This window comes from Bufo bufo, chromosome 2, assembly GCF_905171765.1.
Source record: "Bufo bufo chromosome 2, aBufBuf1.1, whole genome shotgun sequence".
NCBI classification, from domain to species: Eukaryota; Metazoa; Chordata; class Amphibia; order Anura; family Bufonidae; genus Bufo; species Bufo bufo.
In genome coordinates, this window is record NC_053390.1 from 637,382,282 (window position 1) to 637,404,727 (window position 22,446).

Here is a 22,446-nt window from a genome sequence, read left to right on the forward strand (position 1 = left end):
GCTGCAAAAAAGTGTCACACATGTGGTATCTCCGTTCTCAGGAGAAGTTGGGGAATGTGTTTTGGGGTGTCATTTTACATATACCCATGCTGGGTGAGAGAAATATCTTGGCAAAAGACAACTTTTCCCATTTTTTTTATACAAAGTTGTCTTTTGCCAAGATATTTCTCTCACCCAGCATGGGTATATGTAAAAAGACACCCCAAAACACATTCCCCAACTTCTCCTGAGAACGGAGATACCACATGTGTGACACTTTTTTGCAGCCTAGATGCGCAAAGGGGCCCACATTCCTTTTAGGAGGGCATTTTTAGACATTTGGATCCCAGACTTCTTCTCACGCTTTACGGCCCCTAAAATGCCAGGGCAGTATAAATACCCCACATGTGACCCCATTTTGGAAAGAAGACACCCCAAGGTATTCAATGAGGGGCATGGCGAGTTCAAAGAAATTTTTTTTTTTTTGGCACAAGTTAGCGGAAATTGATTTTTTTCGTTTTTTCTCACAAAGTCTCCCTTTCCGCTAACTTGGGACAAAAATTTCAATCTTTCCTGGACTCAATATGCCCCTCAGCGAATACCTTGGGGTGTCTTCTTTCCAAAATGGGGTCATTTGTGGGGTGTTTGTACTGCCCTGGCATTTGAGGGTCTCCGCAATCATTACATGTATGGCCAGCATTAGGAGTTTCTGCTATTCTCCTTATATTGAGCATACGGGTAATGAGATTTTTTTTTTCCGTTCAGCCTCTGGGCTGAAAGAAAAAATGAACGGCACAGATTTCTTCATTCGCATCGATCAATGTGGATGAAAAAATCTCTGCCAAAAAAAGAAAAAGGAGGGGAAAGGCGTCTGCCAGGACATAGGAGCTCCGCCCAACATCCATACCCACTTAGCTCGTATGCCCTGGCAAACCAGATTTCTCCATTCACATCAATCGATGTGGATAAATAAATCATTGCCGGGATTTTTTAATTTTTTTTATATATACAAAGTGTTTGCCAAAGTATATGAACACCGCCGCCTCCTCAGCTCATATGCCTCGGCAAACGTATCTTTTACTGCAGAGGAGAAATCTCGTCTTGCAGCGCCGCATACACCGACTTGCGTGTAATCTGACAGCAGCGCAATGCTTCTGTCAGAATGCACATCAGTGCTGCAGCTAGTCGATCGCTTGGTCCACCTAGAAGGTCAAAAAAACAAACAAAAAAAAACAGGCCGCAACGCAATAAATTTATTAACATTAACTTTAGAGAACATTAACTTTTATAAACTTTTGAAACAGAACAATAACTTTTTTGCTTACCAGTGATTTTTTTTTTTTTTTTTTACCTTTATAGGACAAACCTCTCCTTCCCCATGGGACAATGTGCAAAGCGCAAATCGCCCAGAGATGTGGCGAAGTACATTATGCACTTTGTCCCAGGTGAAAGGAGAGGTTTGTAGCAGCTCTGTGTGAAAGGGCCCTAATAGCCCTGTGTGCCTGTCCTGTGTCACGCGATCCCTACACTAATAGTGTACCTGAGTGTGGAACTTGCGGAAACACTCCCCTATGCATAGGGCAGGCTGGTCAGGACAGTCAGGACAAAAAACGGTGGTGTCACGCCTTATTCCAGCCCTGCTGCAGACACGACATCTTTTTCTTGGGGAACGTTGAGTTGGGGTACCAGGATAGACAGACGGGAAGTGTCTGCCATGTAGCCGGCTCACTACATCAGGGCCTTGGGGCACGGACCCTCCTGGATACAGGAGTTCCGAAATGATCTCTTCCTGGAATTTTAGGAAGGATCCTGTTCTCCCAGCCTTACTGTAGAGAACAAAACTATTATACATCGCCAATTGAATTAAATATACAGACACCTTTTTATACCAGCGTCTGGTGCGTCGGGAAACTAAATAGGGAGCCAACATCTGGTCATTGAAGTCCACCCCTCCCATGTGAAGGTTATAGTCATGGACAGAGAGGGGTTTCACAATGACTCCAGTTGCCCATTCAATTTGGACAGTCGTGTCTGCGTGAATGGTGGACAGAAGGTAAACGTCCCTCTTGTCCCTCCACTTCACCGCGAGCAGTTCTTGGTCACACAAGGCAGCCCTCTCCCCCCGTGCAAGTCGGGTACTAACGAGCCGTTGGGGGAAGCCCCGGCGACTAGGTCGCGCGGTGCCACAGCATTGAATTCCGACTAGATGTAAGTGCCGAAAGAGGGCCACGCTTGAGTAAAAATTGTCCACGTATAAGTGGTACCCCTTGTGGAGTAAGGGTGACACCAAGTCCCAAACAATCTTGCCACTGCTCCCCAGGTAGTCAGGACATCCGACCGGCTCCAGTTTTGAGTCTTTTCCCTCATAGACCCTAAAACGATATGTATAGCCTGTGGCCCTTTCACAGAGCTTATACAGTTTGACCCCATAACGGGCGCGCTTGCTGGGGATCTACTGTTTTATGCCAAGGCGCCCGGTAAAATGTACTAGGGACTCGTCTATGCAGATGTTTTGATTAGGGGTATACGCATCTGCAAATCTGGATGACAAATGGTCTATGAGGGGCCGAATTTTGTGGAGCCGGTCATAAGCAGGGTGGCCTCTTGGATGACAGGTGCTATTGTCCGTAAAATGCATAAAGCACATTATGACCTCAAAACGTGCCCTAGACATTGCAGCAGAGAACATGGGCATGTAATGTATTGGGTCTTTAGACCAATATGACCGCAATACATTTTTTTTAGTTAGACCCATGCTGAGGATAAGGCCCAAAAAAATTTTAAACTCTGAAACTGTGACTGGTTTCCACCGGTAAGGCTGGGCATAGAAGCTTTCCGGATTGGCGGTAATAAACTGTGTGGCGTAGCGGTTGGTTTCTGCCACAACTAGGTCATAGAGATCCGCGGTGAAGAACAGCTCAAAAAACTGAAGGGCCGATCCTAAATGAGCCGTCTCCACGCGAACTCCAGACTGGGCGGTGAAAGGGGGCAATACGGGTGCGGCGGAAGCAGGGGAGTGCCAATTAGGATTTGCCAGCACCTCTGGGAGACTAAGGGTTCTACGGGCCTGTGAACGTGGTGGCTGCGACAGGGGGGTTACTGCACGTGCCACCGTACCAGCTGGAACTGCCCTTCTGGTGCTCGCCACTTCACCAGGGAATACGGCAGTGCTGGTAGAAGGTCCAGGGTGTGCTGCGCTGCTGGTGTATGCCGCACCATAAACAAGATCAGCGCTAGCACCACTCTGCTGCAAATGAGGGTCATCATGCAGGGTAGGCAGAACCCTGACATGGGATCGGGTACGTCTGGCCGTAGCAGGGACCTCTACCTCGTCATCCTCACTAGCGGTTAGAGTGCCACTGCTGTCTACAGGTTCATATTCTGAACCACTGGATTCAGCGGGTGAGGCGTCCCCATCGCTTTCATCCATCAGGGCCAGAATCCTGTAGGCCTCTTCAGCGGAATACCCCTTGTTTGTCATTTTGGGTTCACTAAATTTAGGGGGTATTCCTCTGAGACTACCCAGGAAAAAGAGCAAACCTACCTAGCAAAAAGGAGTGCTTGCGAAGTAAAGCTGCGACCGCTAATAAAGATCCAAAAAGCTCAAAAGTGATCTTTATAGCGGCGCAGCGATTTTACCGTATTTTTGCAGTGATCAGAAAAAAAAATTTCTGTCACTGCGGTGGAGCGGACTGAACGCAAGTGTGCGCAAAAGATCAGGCCTGATCGGGCGAACACTGCGTTTTGTAGAGCCTAAGGTGACCCTAATGTACTTATATAGATCTGATTGCGATCAGTATTGATCACTTACAGATACTATATAGTACTAGTGCTGATTAGCGACAGCGATGACGCTAATCAGCGACTAATCAGTGACTGCGGTGCGGTGGGCTGGGCGCTAAACTACCTAGCAAGTAGCTAACTAACTGGCGGTGATAAGGGACCCTTACAGGGGGGGTGATCAGTGACAGGGGGGGACAAGGGGGTGATCAGGGTGATCAGGGAGTCTAATATGGGCGATCAGGTGCTAAATAAGGGGTTAATAAATGACAGGGTAATGTGTAAATGTGTAGTGTGGTGTTTGGTGCTACTTACTGAGCTGCCTGTGTCCTCTGGTGGTAGATCCAAGCGAAAGGGACCACCAGAGGACCAGGCAGCAGTTATATCAGACGCTATTTTGAAAATAGCGTCTGACATAACCTTTTCATTCGGCGATTCAAAAATCTACAGCCTGCCAGCCAATGATCGCGGCCGGCAGGCTGCAGAAGAACTTGTGCACTATGCGTTCGTGTGAACGCGCGCGCCTGTGTGCGCGCGTTCACAGGAAATCTCGGGTCACGCGAGATGACACCAATCGGCGTTAGTGTGACCTGGGAGCGCCGCAGAGATGACGCCTTTCGGCGTTAGTGTGACGGTAAGTGGTTAAATCTGCCTAATTGGTGCTTATTATGCTTGATTGCTGCTCCTTGACATCCACAGGTGTTTTCGAAAACACTTGAATTAACCTCTCTTCTTAAGAGTGGTAGTCTTTAAGGGGTTGAATAATTGTGTCAATGAAGAAATCACAAAAAAAAACATTTAATACTGTATTACAAAAACAATTGATGTCATTTTAGTTGCATTTGGTTCTTTAAAAAGTCCTTGTAAGATTTCATTCTGAACACAATTACAAATGTACATTAAATTCCCTAAAACCCTTTACAGCATTGGGGGTTGAATAATTTGGAACACAACTGTATTACCCAGGCTGTACCCTATTGCACCCTGTTCTCCTTTTATAGTGTAGATGATGCCTCCCTATCCTTTCCCTACACTATGAATAATCTTTCCCTGAACTTATAAATCGTTTTTTTCAGCACAATAAAGTCTTTCCTAGCACTGTCCCTAGCGCCTGCTGACATCTCTCTCTGCACTGAGCACACTAGAAAATGGCAGAATCAAAGATGGCTGAGGCTATTTATAGGGCTGCGACATCACAGGGGCTGGCTGGCTGCTGATTGGCTGCATGCATGGCATTGTGGGTGATCCCTCGTTCCCAGAGTTCTTTGCTCCATGTCCTAGCATGTGCAGCAGCCATTTTAGATTCGTTACCACGAAGCGTAAGGAAATTTGGCTTTGTGGAAAATAGAATTTTTCCTGAAATTCGGATCAAATTCCACTTAGTCAACTTTGATTCGCTTATCTCTAGTGATAATGAGCCTGGTGTCAGACTCAAGTTTAGAACTGCTCTATCAGTACGTGCTTCATCCAATAAGTACATAACAGATTAGTATATATCCATGCTGTAATCAATGTACAACATTTTGGTCTTGTAGGACCTTTATGAATGCTTCATTCCACTAGGTGTGCAGCTTGACACTGTCGGCTATCCTCTTTACCAGACCTAGATGGGACTTGACAAAGGTCCGAAACGTTGAACAAAACGACGTCATGAATCAGGGCCGTAGCTAAAGGCTCATGGGCCCTGGTGCAAGAGTTCAGCTTGGACTCCCCTTCTCTTGGTGCTTTGTTGCCAGGGGCAGGGGAGCACATGGCCTTCCTGCTGCCTGAGGCAAAAATTGAAATGGCATCCCCTCATGCCAAATTCTTAACCTAACCCCTTCCCTCCAGTCAGAGGTGTAACTTGACCAGCATGCACTTTTTTACACTTTTTATTCGGTACAAGGGTTTTTGGGCCTCCTCAGACTTCGGGGCCCGGTAGCTACTTCTACCTCTGCACCCCCTATAGCTACGCCCCTGGTCTGGATATAAACTCATCTGTTATGTACTTATTGGATGAAGCACTACATGACAAGCAATTGTTGCTGAGCAATCAGAAGAAAGGTTTCCACCGAAATGAGCGTCGGGGTGTGCGGTCTTCCTGCGGAGATATCACTTTTACAACGGTATGTGATTACTTGTATATATTATATACTACTTGATAGTTATCTGGTAGGGTAGGGATACAACCTCTGTTGTATAATAGGGCTTGTCTCTGTACTTCATCTATATGGCACTTTGCACTTTATATGATTGGATGCCCATTCAGTAGGTTAATTTTAGTATCCTCTTCCTACATTCCTTTTTATGCCATACCCATGATTTATATCTCCCAGGGGTGTACCGCACTTTATATTTATACGTTTGTCATCTCGTTTTGGATGTTTTTTAACATGTATTTCAATAAAATATATATTTTTATAGCTAATTAGTCTCAGTGTTTTGTTATAGGTCTTTTCATGTTGCTGAGCTAGCTTTGCTAGAGGGGTTTATGTTATTTGTCGCTTTTTGCGTTTTCATGTAACCTTTTTTTGGTTCAAATGTTGCTGAGCATAGTAAAAACCTTTTGTAACTTCTTACATCAAAGACAGAGTGCAGGGCAATCCTTCCACTGAAGCACCCACAATAAGTTATACGCATACGGTGTGTGGTTTTAGTACAAATTCTTTTTTTATACGGTATGTTCCTTATAACTGCTCTGTGTAAAGGCGTCACTGATCACTCAAAGAATAAACATGGGTCTTACAGGCCCCTTTACATACGCTGACTTGTTATTCTATTATTGGAAATAAATGATTGTTCCCAATGATTGCCTCACTGTAAGCAGAGGTGAGAGCTGCATTTACATGATGCACCATGGGGATGAACAATCGCTACTGCCATCAATCATCCCCTTACAGCACAATCTGCTGCCCAGAAATGATGATTTTGGGTACTACATCATTAATGCTTCACCCAGTAAATGAGCATTTGTGCGTTCATTGGGTGATGGGTGGTACAGAGGACCAGTGATGGCTAGTTCGCAGTGTTCGCCAACGAACACATGCGGGCTGCCATCTTTAGTAAGGTTAGACTCACCTGTCCGGCGATGCACAGGTAAGCCCTTACCTGTGCCGCGAGCTGGTCTGAAATCAAATGCGGTCACCGGGAGCAGACAGTTCCTGTCACGGGGTTCCGAAGGTGCACTCGGTCCCCTATTGCCCGCAGAACTGTTGCTTAGCTTTTGGAATGAGGTTCTGTGTTTGACCTCATTCCCAGGGCGGCTTTACTAGCTGGGTGGCTCCCTGCTCCTAGTCTGCCTTGAGCGCCGAGCTGATCACTCGGTGCTCGACTGGTTGGTCTGTCGGTCAGGTGACGCTGGCCACGTCACATGACCCTCACTCCCCACTATAAATACAGGCAGCCTGCTGGCTACAGGTTGCCTGTTAATTTCGAGGTTCCTGGCTATTTGTTGGACTACTGAATATTTACCTGATCCTGTTCCCTGACGATCCTCTGCTTGCTCCTCCTGTACTGCGCATACATCCTGGTATTGTGACCTCGGCTCCCACCTGACTACTCTCTTTGGACTCCTCTTGTACTTCGCTACTCTCCTGGTATTTGACCCCGGCTTCTCCTGACCATTCTTTGCTTAATCCGTTGTACTGCCTAGCTCTCTTGGTTCTGACCCGGTCCGTTCATGTTCCGTATTTTGTCTTGTCTGTCTTCCCTGCACATATCCTAAGTTAGGGACTGCCGTCCAGTTGTCCCCTGTCATCAGGACTCGTGAGGCAAGTAGGCAGGGCCAGGGGTGAGGGTGGAGCACAGTGGTCACTACCCTTCCCCCTGTGTGTGTGTGAACGTGACCGTTACAGTTCCGAGAACAGCCCGAAAAAGGCCCCCGGCGAACACTGCGAACTGGCCATCACTGCACAGGACAATTACTGAGAACGAGCATTCCTAGGAATGCTTCTTCCCAATAATTGGGATCATCGGCACACAAAAGGAGCCTTAAATGTCCTATTATTCGGGCACATATGTTTTCATTAATGATTGGCAATAATTTAGTGACTGGATTCCAATTAAAAGACATTTAATTACACAAAATATTTTGGATATTGTGATTGTTCCTTGTTCGCCCCTGGAGCATTTACACTGCTAAAATCGATCATATTTCTGACTATACGAAGGGATGTAGCGGTGACTAACAATAATCTTTCCATCAAGTAGATTTATCCAATCCATGGAAAGTTAACTATTTATTAACTGTTCGATCACTGCACGGCTTGCACGCTATTACAAGAGATATGTTTTTTTAATTCACACGATTAGATCAGAATTCAAATGATAAATGAGTCTCCTAAGAAAATTGGACACGAAACATATCACGATAGGCAAAGCTAACTCAATATATGTACAATTACTGTACTTCATATGATAAGTGTGCAGCAGCTGCTTTGGGCATCTTCTGTTTGTCTTAGATTAGCCTCCTGCCAAATACAAACAGTGGCTGAAGATGCAGCTATTAGATCATTGTATGGGTTGGCCACTTTCTGTCTACTTGTGACCAATGTGTACAGTGTCAGACTGGGAGCTTAGGGCCCACCAGTAATATTCATTCTGGGGGCCCACTGTACAGCGACATGCAAATATTACCTGCCCACACAAAGGCAGGCAGCAACAAGATGCTATAAGATTATGCAACAAATTCAATAGATGGGTCCCAAGGAAGAGAGGATACTGGCTGGCCTGCCTGTATTCCTAGAGGCCATCTTAACCTTCGGATGCGTCTATAATAATAAACTGTATTTTATTTGAGATTCTGTGCTGGTGGACCGGGGCCCACCTTTCTCAGGGGCCCACCAGGGGATTCCCCTGTGGGCCAGTCCGAGCTTGAATGTGTATGTAAGATCTATGTAAGATGACTATATGGCACTTACTAATATATCCTATGTGCTGTCCACATAGAGGTACTGTCTATAAAATGGCAGCTGATGGAGGGTGATACGACCAAACACATTACAACTTCTCCATTCAAACACACTTGACCTGCAATAAACTCCTAATAGTACAAGTGGAGATGGAGAAGACATCACATGGAAGTGATATGCCTGGTCACATGACCCTCCACCAGGAGCCATTTTATGAATAAGACTTCAGTGTGGACAGCACAAAGGACTTGGCAAACAATGGGGCATATCTTAGGAAATATAGTAAATGATGCAGAATACCAACTAAGACTATATTAGTAAGTGCCATATAATCATCTCACAAACACATTGTCAATAGAAACCAGAAAGTGTTCAACACCTTTAAGGCCCCTTTACACTGCTTGATAGAGCAAAGGAAAAGGATTGTCGGGAAGAAAGTGTTTACATACAGTATGGGGAGGAGTGATAGCTAATGCCATCGCTTGTCCCCACAGAATCATTGTTTGCTGGCAGCAGAGTGCTGTTTAGATGGCATGATCTGCTGCCTACAAATGATAATTTACATGACTGCACCAATGTTCCAACTAATAAGTGGCACCTTTAAACAGGCAGATTATCACTCGTTAGCGATAATCTGCCTCAATACTGTGCAGTCTACAGGGACATTTACATTATCACTGAAATTGGTCTTTATTAAAAATATGGAGTCCTTTTTTCTGTACAGAGCTGACATGCCCTTTTAGCACCCAATGGATTTTCTGTCAGACCTGGAGCAGATGGACTCCTTATCTCTGATCTCTGACCTTATAAATAGCTCAGTTCTTATCTTACTGATAAGAATGTGGCTTAAATAAGTGTTTATGACTTCTTAGTAGTTTAGATATAAGGTTTATTAGATGACTAGCACAAAGTGAAAGTGAAGGTACCAGTCAAGCAGCTAGAAAAACAGTTAACCCTTTGTGACAGAACAGCTTAAAATTAATAATGAAGGCCAATTGAAAAATTAGTTTTATCCAAAAATGAGTAACATGCAATCATTAAAAAAATTGCCTCTGAAGATGTACATAGCCTTTAAGTCATCTGGTCAGTGTTTGATCGGGGATCAGTGATTGTAAGGCAAAACCAGGTGTTGGTCAAAAATACAGAACAGGTGCAAATCTTACTATTATACTTCTGTGTAGGTTTCACTCTTGGTTTTGGCGCACAATCACTGATGAAAATCACTGACCAAATCCACAAGGAAAAACAGTGTTTATTTGTAGATGTATGTACCATAACATAAATCTAATGAGCATGGAATTACAATAATACTAAAATAAATAAAAATACATATTTTCTAGTTTCAGAAGAAGACTAAGTTGTTTGTAACTTATATTTTTTGGAAATTGAAAGCTTTCTCAGTCCAGCTGTTGTGGAATACCATGCAGAAAACACATTCTTCAGGAAGAATAAGGTTTATTGCGGCTAGCCGGGAGCATTAACAGCTTCAATCGCACAAAGGAAAATGCTCAAAGGGGTGTGGGCAGCACAGTGTGGGTGGGTCAGTGGTTAGCATTGGTGTCTTGCAGCGCTGGGGTCCAAGGTTCAAATCCGACCAAGGACAACATCTGTGTGGAGTTTGCATGTTCTCCCCATGTTTGCGTGGGTTTCCTCCGGGTACTCTATTTCCTCCCACACTCCAAAGACATACTGATAGAGACCTTAGACTGTGAGCCCCATTGGGGACAGTGCTATATAAGAGCATAAAATAAATAACCATACATGTCTTATCCTCATTGGATAGGTTAAACTCTCTCTAATACCCCATTGGATACATTCATGCATGGACAACGCTCGCTTGCTTCATGTTCTTCTTAGCCAAAATCTGCTATCCATTACCAATACTGTCTAATCTATAGCCCCTCACCCAAGTGAGTCCGACCCCCACCTTAAAAATGTGTACTGACACATAAGATTTGGGAATGTAGTGTCTGGCATTAAACTAAATGTTTTGAAATTATTTTGAATATTGCACACATTTATTGCTTTACAACCACGAAAACTTAGAATTCCCATGTCCTCATATTAAATAGCCATTATACTCCTTTTTCTGGAAGTTGTGGCGTATATCTTTTTCCCCTTTTCCGCCACTCACACCAGGTCTAAAAAAAGAGGGAGTGGTATGGGCGAGGAAAAGGGCGGGCTGGCTGGCCTTAAAAAAGGCATAGAAAATGGTCTAAATCTACGCCAGCAAGGGAGCTGGCATAGATTTAGACCTGTAAAGTACGCCTAAGTTATGTAGAGGCTGGATAACTTAGGCGGATGAACCACCAGCCTAGGTGAGACGAAGACTGCCGTCTACATCACCTGTCTTCATAAATGTCCCACAATGTTTTGATGTTGAATATATTTTTAAATAATTATTATTTTTTATTTTTTTTTCCATGTCACTATATTTAAGAAAAAAACATAAAATCCTGCAGTTTTAACAGTGGCCACGAAGCCTAGTAATAGGAGTCACTTCTTGGTCTGTACAGATCACTTTTCAGCAGTCATCTCATTAACTATGACAATTAACACCTATATATATAAAGTGTTTTAGTGTGCAGCATATCATCATATTACATCATATGCAATATTAAATGGTGTCAGTAGAAAGTTCTACTTGTCCCGCAAAAAACAAGCCCTCACACTGCTATGTGAATGGAAAAATAAAAAAGTTATGTCTCCGGGAAGGCAGGGAGAAAAAACAAAAATGAAAAATCGTTGGGTCCTGTAGGGTTTAATGTTAACAATATGGTGTCACACTTTGAAACAAAGGTACATCTGTAACAGCATTTTCCTTCCTTCTTGTCACGCCTGAGATGACAAGTATGATTTTCCAGTCTTGTCCTCCTTCTCCAGCTTCTGGGTATAGTCCTAATTCCGTACAGTGTAACCTTTCCTTAGGAAATCTTCCCTCACAGAGACTGAAGAGCTGAAGTAGACGGCAAAGTTTATTATTTTTTATACCTATCAGGTTCTGTGAAGTCATATTAAAACTTTTGTGCCAGGAATTCAATCTGGAAACCGGTGGCTTCAAGTAAACAGTGTCATCCTAAGAGACGTCATGTCTGTGTTCACATTGTAGTCATTGGGCAGTAGCAAAAAGTGGCTTTACCACTGTGCAGGTGTAAGAAAAAGTAAGTGAACCCTTTGGAATTACCTGATTACTAATAAACGTGGTCTGACAAGTGATGGAGAAGCACAATCTAAACTAAACACACACCGAGCCGCACCGTTCATTTCTTTTATAGAGACACAAAAAAACTAATTGAGGGACATTTATTAAGCCCCTTACGCCATTGTGGCGTTAAAAAGTTGCACATTATGGCACATGTCATGTGTGTGAAAGAAAAAAGAAGAAGGGTGCAGCAGCACAACAGTCGGATTTTGTAGTGGTGGTGCCCGCAGTGTCAGGTGCCAGTCTGCAAGCACCCCGTCACAGCTACTGATGAATGGAAGGTATACCACGGCACTCTCAAAACTTCAGCATTTCAATATTTATTCACCAATTCTCAGGGACGTTTCGACCAGTGTGGTCTTTTTCTGCTTGCGTGCAGCAGTCGTCATGGCCGGCGGGTCTCCGCTGTTTCAAACAGCACAGACCCGCGGCTAAATAGTGCCGACAGCGGTCATTAAAACCTTTAGATGCCACAATCAAGTGTGATCACGGCATCTAAAGGGTGTAAAACCCTGGAAGCGCTTCTTACCAGCATCCTCTGCAGCCAATGAGGATGCCGGTAATTGATTTCAATGCGCTGGGACTCTCTGAAGAGACCCAGGTTATTAAAGCAGCAATTCTTATTTTGGCCACCAGGTGGCAGGCCAACATAAGAATTGAGTAATTCTGCTCAAATAATGGGTCTAAAAGACCCATGATCGTTCAGAATAAAAAAAAATATGGATTTTGTAGGCTCAAATACGAGCTTCAAAATCATAAAAAAGTAAAAAAAAAAAAAACTGTTAAAAGATAGAAAAATATATATATATAAAAGTAAAAAAAAAAAAAAAAGCATTATGGGCATCACCTCAACCGAAAACGCCCGTACTATTAAAATATAAAAATATTTTTTCAACAAGGCAAATGGCGGAACGGAAAAAAGAGTCAAAATGGGCAATTTGCCATTTTTTTTATTGCTTCTCTTTCCCCAAAAAATATAATACAAGTGATCAAAAAGTCACACACACTTCATAATGGTATCAATAAAAAACTACAGGTTGTCCTGCAAAAAATGCGCCCCAACACAGCTCAGTAGATATAACTATAAAAACGTTATGGGGGTCAGAATATGGTTATTTTTTTTACAAAGTTTCAATTTATTATTACACTATACATATGTAGTATCGTTGTAATTGTACTAACACAGAGAATGAAGTTTTGTCCGTTTTGCCGCAAAAGGAATGCCATGTAAAAAAAAACATAAAACGGTGGAGGAATTGCGTTCTTTTTTCCAATTCCACCCCTTTTGGAATTTTTTCCTCGCTTCCCACTGCATTATATGCCATTACAAAGAAAATGAAAACGCAAAAGCAAAAAAAAAACACTGGTATCCTAAGGGGTTATCCAATGTCTAAAACATGTCCCACAATGCCCGGACCCCTCATATAGATTATACTTACCCTGCGCGGCACCCACGTCGCTCCTGCATCCCACGACACGGACGAGCCTCCCTAGAGTCACCACGGTGTAAATATAATCTATATGAGGGGTCCGGGCATTGGAGGGCATGTTTTAGACATTGGATAACCCCTTTAATGGTGGCATGAGACAGGGACAAGATAGCAGTGGGTCCCTGAGGGCTAGCAGTCCATTTTGATCCTGTTTTTCATTGACTTCGATAGTAAAAAATAATGTAACATCCAGTTTGCATACGATTTCACCAGGACAACACCTCTTCATGGCCACCATACAAGGCTGGGGGTTCACACTGTGTTTTAGTTCTCTGGTGGCTGCACATACGATTGAATACCGGTGGTCTGCAGGACGCACTACCCTGTTCTGTCATGAACAAAAGACGGAAATCAAGTCAAACAGAGTTAAAATATTAACCCCTTCACATACATGTATGTGGTAATGTGCAAGGGATTGTATGGAGCAGGGCTGCACCCAGCCGCAATGACTGGGATCGGCGATGACGCAGATGCCACTGTCAATAGCACCGGTATGTGCGGAGTTCACTATTATGGTCTAGGGCAGGGATGGCCAACTGGCGGCTCTCCAGCTGTTGTAAAACTACAACTCCCACCATGCCCTGCTGCAGATCAGGGATGGCCAACCTGCGGCCCTCCAACTGTTGCAAAACTACAACTCCAAGCACGCCCAGAAAGCCTACAGCTATCAGCCTACAGCCGAGCATGATGGGAGTTGTAGTTTTGCAACAGCTGGACAGCCTCAGGTTGTCCATCCCGCGTCTAGGGCACAAATAAGCAGTAGAGCGCAGGTTCTTGCCTCCTAAGGGGCTAAAAGTAAAAAACAAACAAACAAAAAAAAAAACATAAAAATATTGAAAAAATCAAATCACCCCCCTTTCCCAATTTTACATATAAAAATAAACAAAAAATAAATAAAAATAAACTGAAAATAAGCTGACAGACGTGCTGTCCGCATCCGTTGCTCCGTTCCGTGGTGCCGCCAAAAAAAAAAAAAAAATACAACATGTCCTATTCTTGTTCGTTTTGCGGACAAGAATAGGCGTTTCTATTATGGGTGGCATCCATATAATTTGCGGACCGCAAAACGTTGATGTGCATGAGCCACCCTGCTGATTATTTGGAAGTATAATCCTGATGGAAGCGCAGTGTGAACACAGCCTGTACTACACCTCCTATGTAGTGGCCACAAGACCAGCTTTTGGTGGGGTGGGGGCTGTGAAGGACCCTCCTATGCCACAACCTGTCCATTTCTGTCCAGTGTGTGAACTGAGACGTAAAGAAATGACTTTCTACCAACACTTTTGTAATGAAGGGAGGAGATAACGCACTACAAACTGTCCCATGCCATGCAGGGAAGCCTCTGGTGTGGAACATGGCCGAAGCGGGCAGCTTGTGACGGTGGCACGAGCGCTGTACGTATGGGCATGGCACAAGTGATAGTGGTGTGTGCAGGGGGCGGGAGGACTGCCGAGCTGGAGAAGCTCCCGGGGCTCCGCACATGCAGCAGGAAGCTGACAGATAACGCGCTGCCGCCCGGACTTGTGTGCGGCTTCTGACGACCAGCGACCGTTCCCGCGTCTTCAGCCCGGAGGAGATGTAGCTGTGAGTCCTGCAGAGCCTGCTGTACGTCCCTGTTCTGACTGTGCGCTTCTGTCTGTGCATGTCACTGGTGGTAGGTGAGGGGTAATCCGGGGACGCCCCCTCCCCCCACCTTGGGGGATGTCATGGGTGTACCTGTCCCCAATTTACTGTGGTGTACATGTCATGTGTTGTCCCTGCTCCTATACTGCTAGACACATTGTTACTTATTGTCACCACTTCCTGGTCATAATGCAGGTGGGTGATTAGTGGCTTTCAGGTGCAGGTGGCTGGATTTCTGAAACTGTTCATGTGCTGCTGCAGTGAAAGTGGGTGGTGAGAGGACAAATGGCGCCGTTTTATTAGATTTTATTATGCACTTATATAGCGCTACTATATTTTGCAGCACTTTACAGACATTATCGCTCACTGGGTCCCATTCTAAGTTCCCTATCGGTATGTGTATTTTGCTTTCCGTCCTGCTGGGATGCGGAGCAAGACGGATCCGGCGTGACCTACAATGCAAGTTAATGGGGATGGATCCGTTTTCTTTGCCACAATAGAAAATGGATCCGTCCCTTATCGACTTACAATGGAGTTCATGACGGATCCGTTTTGGCAATGTTAAAGATGATACAACCGGATCCGTTCATAACGGAGACAGACAGTTGCATTATCAGTAAGGCTACTTTCACACTTGCGGCAGAGTGATCCGGCCGCCAGAACTGCCTGCCGGATCAGACAATCTGCATGCAAACGGACAGCATTTGTAGACGGATCCGTGTACAAATGCATTGCAAGAACGGATCCGTCTCTCCATTTGTCATACGGACAAACGGATCAGTTTCTATTTTTTTTCCACATTTTTACCGGTCTGCGGATGCGCAGACTGGATATACGGATCCGACATTCCAGTATTTTTAATGCCGGATTCGGCACTAATACATTTCAATGTAAATTAATGCCGGATCCGGCATTCCTGCAACTGATCCGGAATCTTGGGCAGGAGATAATACCGCAGCATGCTGCGGTATTTCCTCCGTCCAAAACGCCGTTCAGTGACTGAACTGAAGACATCCTGATGCATCCTGAACGGATTTCTCTCCATTCAGAATGCATGGGGATAAAACTGATCAGTTCTTTTCCGGTATTGAGCCCCTAGGACGGAACTCTATGCCGGAAAAGAAAAAACACTAGTGTGAAAGTACCCTAACAGAAGCGTTTTTGCTGAACCCTGCCGGATCCAGTAAAAACGCTAGTCTGAAAGTAGCCTTAGGCTAGGGCTACACGACCACATGTGTCGCACGACACATAGGGCACAACTACACTTCAAAATTTGTCGTGCGACATTTTGTCGCGCGACAATTTTTATAATGATAGTCTATAGTGTCGCACTGCGACATGCTGCGACTGCGACAGTTGCAGAAAAATCCATTTCAGCATGTCACATGTCGCAGGGCGACAACATAGACTATAATTATAAAAATGATTGCGCGACATTAGTGCGACAAAATATTGCACAACAAATGTCGTGTAGCCCTAGCCTTAGTCTTTATAGTATAAGAACAGAAACCACGGCTACTATGTAGTATATGAAACTCAGCAAATTCATTGTGTAGTGAAAAGTGAATACAGTTTTCCGTAATAGTAACTGTATCACTGCCTTATAGGGGTAGTATATTTCTAGGACATGCCATCACTTTATCAGTGGGACCACACCTATCCTGAGAATGAAGGGGCTGCCGCCCTGGTTTAGTGCTGCATACACGTCAGTGACTGGGAGCCAAATCCAGGATTGGAGCCTCCACAGACATAAAGGTATAAGGGCTTGTTCACATGACTGTGTGCTGCTCGTGCCCATGGCGGCAGCAGCACGTGGTGCTCGTGACCTCCAGTTACCTTTGACATAGACTAGTGTCAGGCAAGTCCAAGCATCCCTGCTGCGTACACCGTGTACACCTACATCTGAAGCTTCCATAGCACAAATACAACTAAGCTTCTTATATTTTAATGTTATTCCTGCTAGTCGGTGCCTGTCACATATACATCTATAATAGTCAGTGTCTGTCACATATACATCTATAATAGTCAGTGTCTGTCACATATACATCTATAATAGTCAGTGTCTGTCACATATACATCTATAATAGTCAGTGCCTGTCACATATACATCTATAATAGTCGGTGTCTGTCACATATACATCTATAATAGTCAGTGTCTGTCACATATACATGTATAATAGTCAGTGTCTGTCACATATACATCTATAATAGTCGGTGCCTGTCACATGTACATCTATAATAGTCGGTGCCTGTCACATGTACATCTATAATAGTCGGTGCCTGTCACATGTACATCTATAATAGTCGGTGCCTGTCACATGTACATCTATAATAGTCGGTGTCTGTCACATATACATCTATAATAGTCAGTGTCTGTCACATATACATCTATAATAGTCAGTGTCTGTCACATATGCGTCCATAATAGTCAGTGCCTGTCACAAATACACATATAGTAGTCAGTGCCTGTCACATATACATCTATAATAGTCGGTGTCTGTCACATATACATCTATAATAGTCAGTGTCTGTCACATATACATGTATAATAGTCAGTGTCTGTCACATATACATCAGTAATAGTCAGTGTCTGTCACATATACATCTATGATAGTCGATGCTTGTCACATATACATCAGTAATAGTCAGTGTCTGTCACATATACATCTATGATAGTCGATGCTTGTCACATATACATCAGTAATAGTCAGTGTCTGTCACATATACTTCTACAATAGTCGGTGCCTGTCACATATACATCCATAACAGTTGGTGCCTGTCACATATACATCTATAATAGTCGGTGCCTGTCACATATACATCTATAATAGTCAGTGTCTGTCACACGTACATCTATAATAGTCAGTGTCTGTCACATATACATCTATAATAGTCAGTGTCTGTCACATATGCGTCCATAATAGTCAGTGCCTGTCACAAATACACATATAGTAGTCAGTGCCTGTCACATATACATCTATAATAGTCGGTGTCTGTCACATATACATCTATAATAGTCAGTGTCTGTCACATATACATCTATAATAGTCAGTGTCTGTCACATATACATCAGTAATAGTCAGTGTCTGTCACATATACATCTATGATAGTCGATGCTTGTCACATATACATCAGTAATAGTCAGTGTCTGTCACATATACTTCTACAATAGTCGGTGCCTGTCACATATACATCCATAACAGTTGGTGCCTGTCACATATACATCTATAATAGTCGGTGCCTGTCACATATACATCTATAATAGTCAGTGTCTGTCACATGTACATCTATAATAGTCAGTGTGTATATGTGACAGTCGGTGCCTGTCACATATAAATCTATAATAGTCGGTGCCTGTCACATATAAATCTATAATAGTCGGTGCCTGTCACATATACATCTATAATAGTCAGTGTCTGTCACATGTACATCTATAATAGTCGGTGCCTGTCTCACATACACTGCTCAAAAAAATAAAGGGAACACAAAAATCCTAGATCTGAATTAATTAAATATTCTTCTGAAATACTTTGTTCTTTACATAGTTGAATGTGCTGACAACAAAATCACACAAAAATAAAAAAATGGAAATCAAATTTTTCAGCCAATGGAGGTCTGGATTTGGAGTCACACTCAAAATTAAAGTGGAAAAACACACTACAGGCTGATCCAACTTTGATGTAATGTCCTTAAAACAAGTCAAAATGAGGCTCAGTAGTGTGTGTGGCCTCCACGTGCCTGTATGACCTCCCTACAACGCCTGTGCATGCTCCTGATGAGGTGGCGGATGAGCTCCTGAGGGATCTCCTCCCAGACCTGGACTAAAGCATCTGCCAACTCCTGGACAGTCTGTGGTGCAACGTGACCGAGACATGATGTCCCAGATGTGCTCAATTGGATTCAGGTCTGGGGAACGGGCGGGCCAGTCCATAGCATCAATGCCTTCGTCTTGCAGGAACTGCTGACACACTCCAGCCACATGAGGTCTAGCATTGTGTTGCATTAGGAGGAACCCAGGGCCAACCGCACCAGCATATGGTCTCACAAGGGGTCTGAGGATCTCATCTCGGTACCTAATGGCAGTCAGGCTACCTCTGGCGAGCACATGGAGGGCTGTGCGGCCCTCCAAAGAAATGCCACCCCACACCATTACTGACCCAATGCCAAACCGGTCATGCTGGAGGCTGTTGCAGGCAGCAGAACGTTCTCCACGGCGTCTCAAGACTCTGTCACGTCTGTCACATGTGCTCAGTGTGAACCTGCTTTCTTCTGTGAAGAGCACAGGGCGCCAGTGGCGAATTTGCCAATCTTGGTGTTCTCTGGCAAATGCCAAACGTCCTGCACGGTGTTGGGCTGTAAGCACAACCCCCACCTGTGGACGACGGGCCCTCATATCACCCTCATGGAGTCTGTTTCTGACCGTTTGAGCAGACACATGCACATTTGTGGCCTGCTGGAGGTCATTTTGCAGGGCTCTGGCAGTGCTCCTCCTGTTCCTCCTTGCACAAAGGCGGAGGAAGCGGTCCTGCTGCTGGGTTGTTGCCCTCCTACGGCCTCCTCCACGTCTCCTGATGTACTGGCCTGTCTCCTGGTAGCGCCTCCATGCTCTGGACACTACGCTGACAGACACAGCAAACCTTCTTGCCACAGCTCGCATTGATGTGCCATCCTGGATAAGCTGCACTACCTGAGCCACTTGTGTGGGTTGTAGACTCCGTCTCATGCTACCACTAGAGTGAATGCACCGCCAGCATTCAAAAGTGACCAAAACATCAGCCAGGAAGCATAGGAACTGAGAAGTGGTCTGTGGTCACCACCTGCAGAACCACTCCTTTATTGGGGGTGTCTTGCTAATTGCCTATAATTTCCACCTGTTGTCTATTCCATTTGCACAACAGCATGTGAAATTGATTGTCACTCAGTGTTGCTTCCTAAGTGGACAGTTTGATTTCACAGAAGTGTGATTGACTTGGAGTTACATTGTGTTGTTTAAGTGTTCCCTTTATTTTTTTGAGCAGTGTATATATCCATATGGGACTGTATGTTGAAGGATGCTGAATGGAGAAGAGAGATGTTAATTAGATTAAAAATGGTTTCCCTGTATAAATAGCAACCTCTTAACATTATCTATGCCTACATATTATTTATTTGAATTATTGCAACTTTCATACTCCTCCTCGGCTGAAAATACTAAAATGCTAAGAGGAGTATTATTACTCTTCCAGAAAAAGATGTAGTGCAAGCCCTATTCAGATGAATTAGACAGTGCAGAAATTACTGAAACAAATCTTCCGTATGTGAATAGACTTTTGTGATTTTCCTTCCAGTCCCTTCTGTCCTGTTGATATGTTAGACACAGAGGTGCATGATTCTTTAGGGTATGGAGGCAGCTGGGACGGCCAGGATGCTCCTGTTGTCGCTAAATCTCCTGGAGGCTGTTTCCTATTACATGTAGATGACCAGAAAAAGTCAAAGGGGTTGGCTGGCCTTGGAGCCAACCTCTGAGGTCCTCCCTGGGGTCCTGCCACTGCTTTGTTCCCGACGGCTTCCAGTCCCCACAGGACCTCAGTGGTCACAGCGGCTTGAACGGTACATTAATACTGTGATGTAGCGTTCAGATTTGTCATGTTCAGGGGAACAGCGGAGGGCCCCAGGGGTTGTCAGTTCCATGGCCGGACAACCCCTTTAATACATTTAGAATTATTTTGTCATAAGTTGCATTGAAAGTAAATGGAGAAAAACAAAGGCAAAAAAGGAAGAAAATAGGCAGATTTTTTTCATGCAAATGTCATGTGAGAGGATCAGCAGTGAGTCAGCAGTACATGAAATGCTCAAGTAATGCTCAAGAGGCTGCAGACTTCTTCTTCTTCAGCCAGGGGAGTAGATGGGGAGGAGAACAGCCCGGAATAGATGGCAGCAATGCAGGATGAGAACTGTCTGATCTGTTACTCTGAGGAGGAGCACATAAGGAGTAACAACGTGACAAAAAATTCTACACATTAGGGCTCAAGCACACGACTGTGTGTTGGCTAAACCCGTAATATATGGGCCCTGGCCGTTTTTTGCACCCCATCACGGATGTGGACACATTCAATGCGTCAATGCGTCCGCAATCTGGGAGGTCCGGTGCTGAACGGAGGCACAGAACGGAGTGTAAGGACCCTGTCGCCTTCATTCAAGTTTCTCGTCCTAATGATGGAGTATCCCTTTACGACTCAGGTGTCCATACTTGGTACCAGCTATCACAGCATGTGGCGCATTGAAATAATTTTCACTCATCTCTTCCTAGAATATTATTCTAAATGTCTTGAGGGTCGTCTTGATGTATTCTTGCAAATGTGACACAATAATTGATGTAATTCATGGATAGTGAATTCCACATTGTGTCTTCTCTTTGAATCCCATGGACTGATCATAGCTGAGAGTGACTTTTGTATTTGTAACCTTGAAGTAATTTCGGTCCTGGGATGATTTACCAGTTTCTAATCTTCTCCACTTTAAGACGAACCTTCCATACCTGGCTGATTGAGTCCCAGATTTAATTTTTCTTCTTTTTATAATGCTGATGTGTGTGAACCCTACCTGGCTTCCGATGTAGGCCCCGGTCCGGGCTGTAGTAATTTCCAGCAGGCTGCGCCTCTCTGGCGCATCCTGCGCCTCTCTGGCGCATCCTGCTGGTCAATGTTAAAATAGCATTGCCATTAAAATGCAATGCATTATAGGGATAATGCATAGCATTTTTAAAGCAATCAAAATACTGTCTGTTATAGCATCCTTGTGGGAATATAAAGTTGTAAAAAAAGTACAAAAAAAACCATTTATTGAATAAAAAAAATCTGATTAAAAAAATTGCGCTTTTTTTTTCATCGACAATATGCTTTTCAATGAAAAAAATTGCAAAAAAAAAAAAATCTCCCCCATATGTTTGATATTGCCACGTCCGTAACGACCCAGACTACATAAATATCGTGTAAATTATCCCTTACGGTGAACGCCGTATTTTTTTTTTTACAGAATTGCTAATTTAGGGGGGGGGGGGGGGGGGGGGGGGGCGGAGCTGACTGCTGAGTTGAGCAGACGCATGCTTGAGGAGCTCCTGCTTTATAAGTGATTTTTTTCATGCTTAAACTGCCTTTATTATCAAAATCTGAGGCATTTTTGACAGAATAAGAGGGGCTGTTACTCAGACACCCCTACACCATTGTTTTTTACAACCAAAACATTGCTGGATACTTTGAGGCCTGATCTAAATTTAAGACCGGAAGACCAGTGAAAGCAGTCCCGACTGGGAACCGAGGCCAGGAAGAAAATAGTGCCGCTCTGTTAAGCCTGCAGGGCTCTGCAGACTACCGGAGACTGAAGCAGACACCCGGACCAGTGACATCAAGAAAATACCTCCTGTCAGCGGGGGATAACGCTGTACAATACGGGATCTGATCTGCGAGCAGGACCGGTGAAAATTGTTCCGGCCGAGATTAGAAGC

The 22,446-nt window shown here is 44.2% G+C and overlaps 1 protein-coding gene and 1 long non-coding RNA gene across 3 annotated transcripts in view; one reads left to right on the forward strand and one right to left on the reverse strand.

Annotated features, from left to right (window-relative positions):
* Positions 1-4,394: 4,394 nt before the first annotated feature.
* On the reverse strand, positions 4,395-21,962 carry LOC120989999. The gene is made up of 3 exons (XR_005776352.1): positions 21,835-21,962; positions 16,890-16,891; positions 4,395-4,407 (listed from the first exon to the last, which is right to left on the reverse strand). It is a non-coding gene; the product is annotated as an uncharacterized LOC120989999 (long non-coding RNA).
* The window catches only part of IL15 (interleukin 15), a 128,456-nt gene continuing 120,728 nt past the window's right edge, over positions 14,719-22,446 (forward strand). The window contains exon 1 of one of the 2 annotated variants that reach the window (XM_040418487.1): positions 14,719-14,924. The gene's annotated coding sequence lies outside the window, so the exon portion shown is untranslated. The remainder of the gene's footprint in view (positions 14,925-22,446) is intronic. The other variant, XM_040418488.1, reaches the window with a different exon arrangement.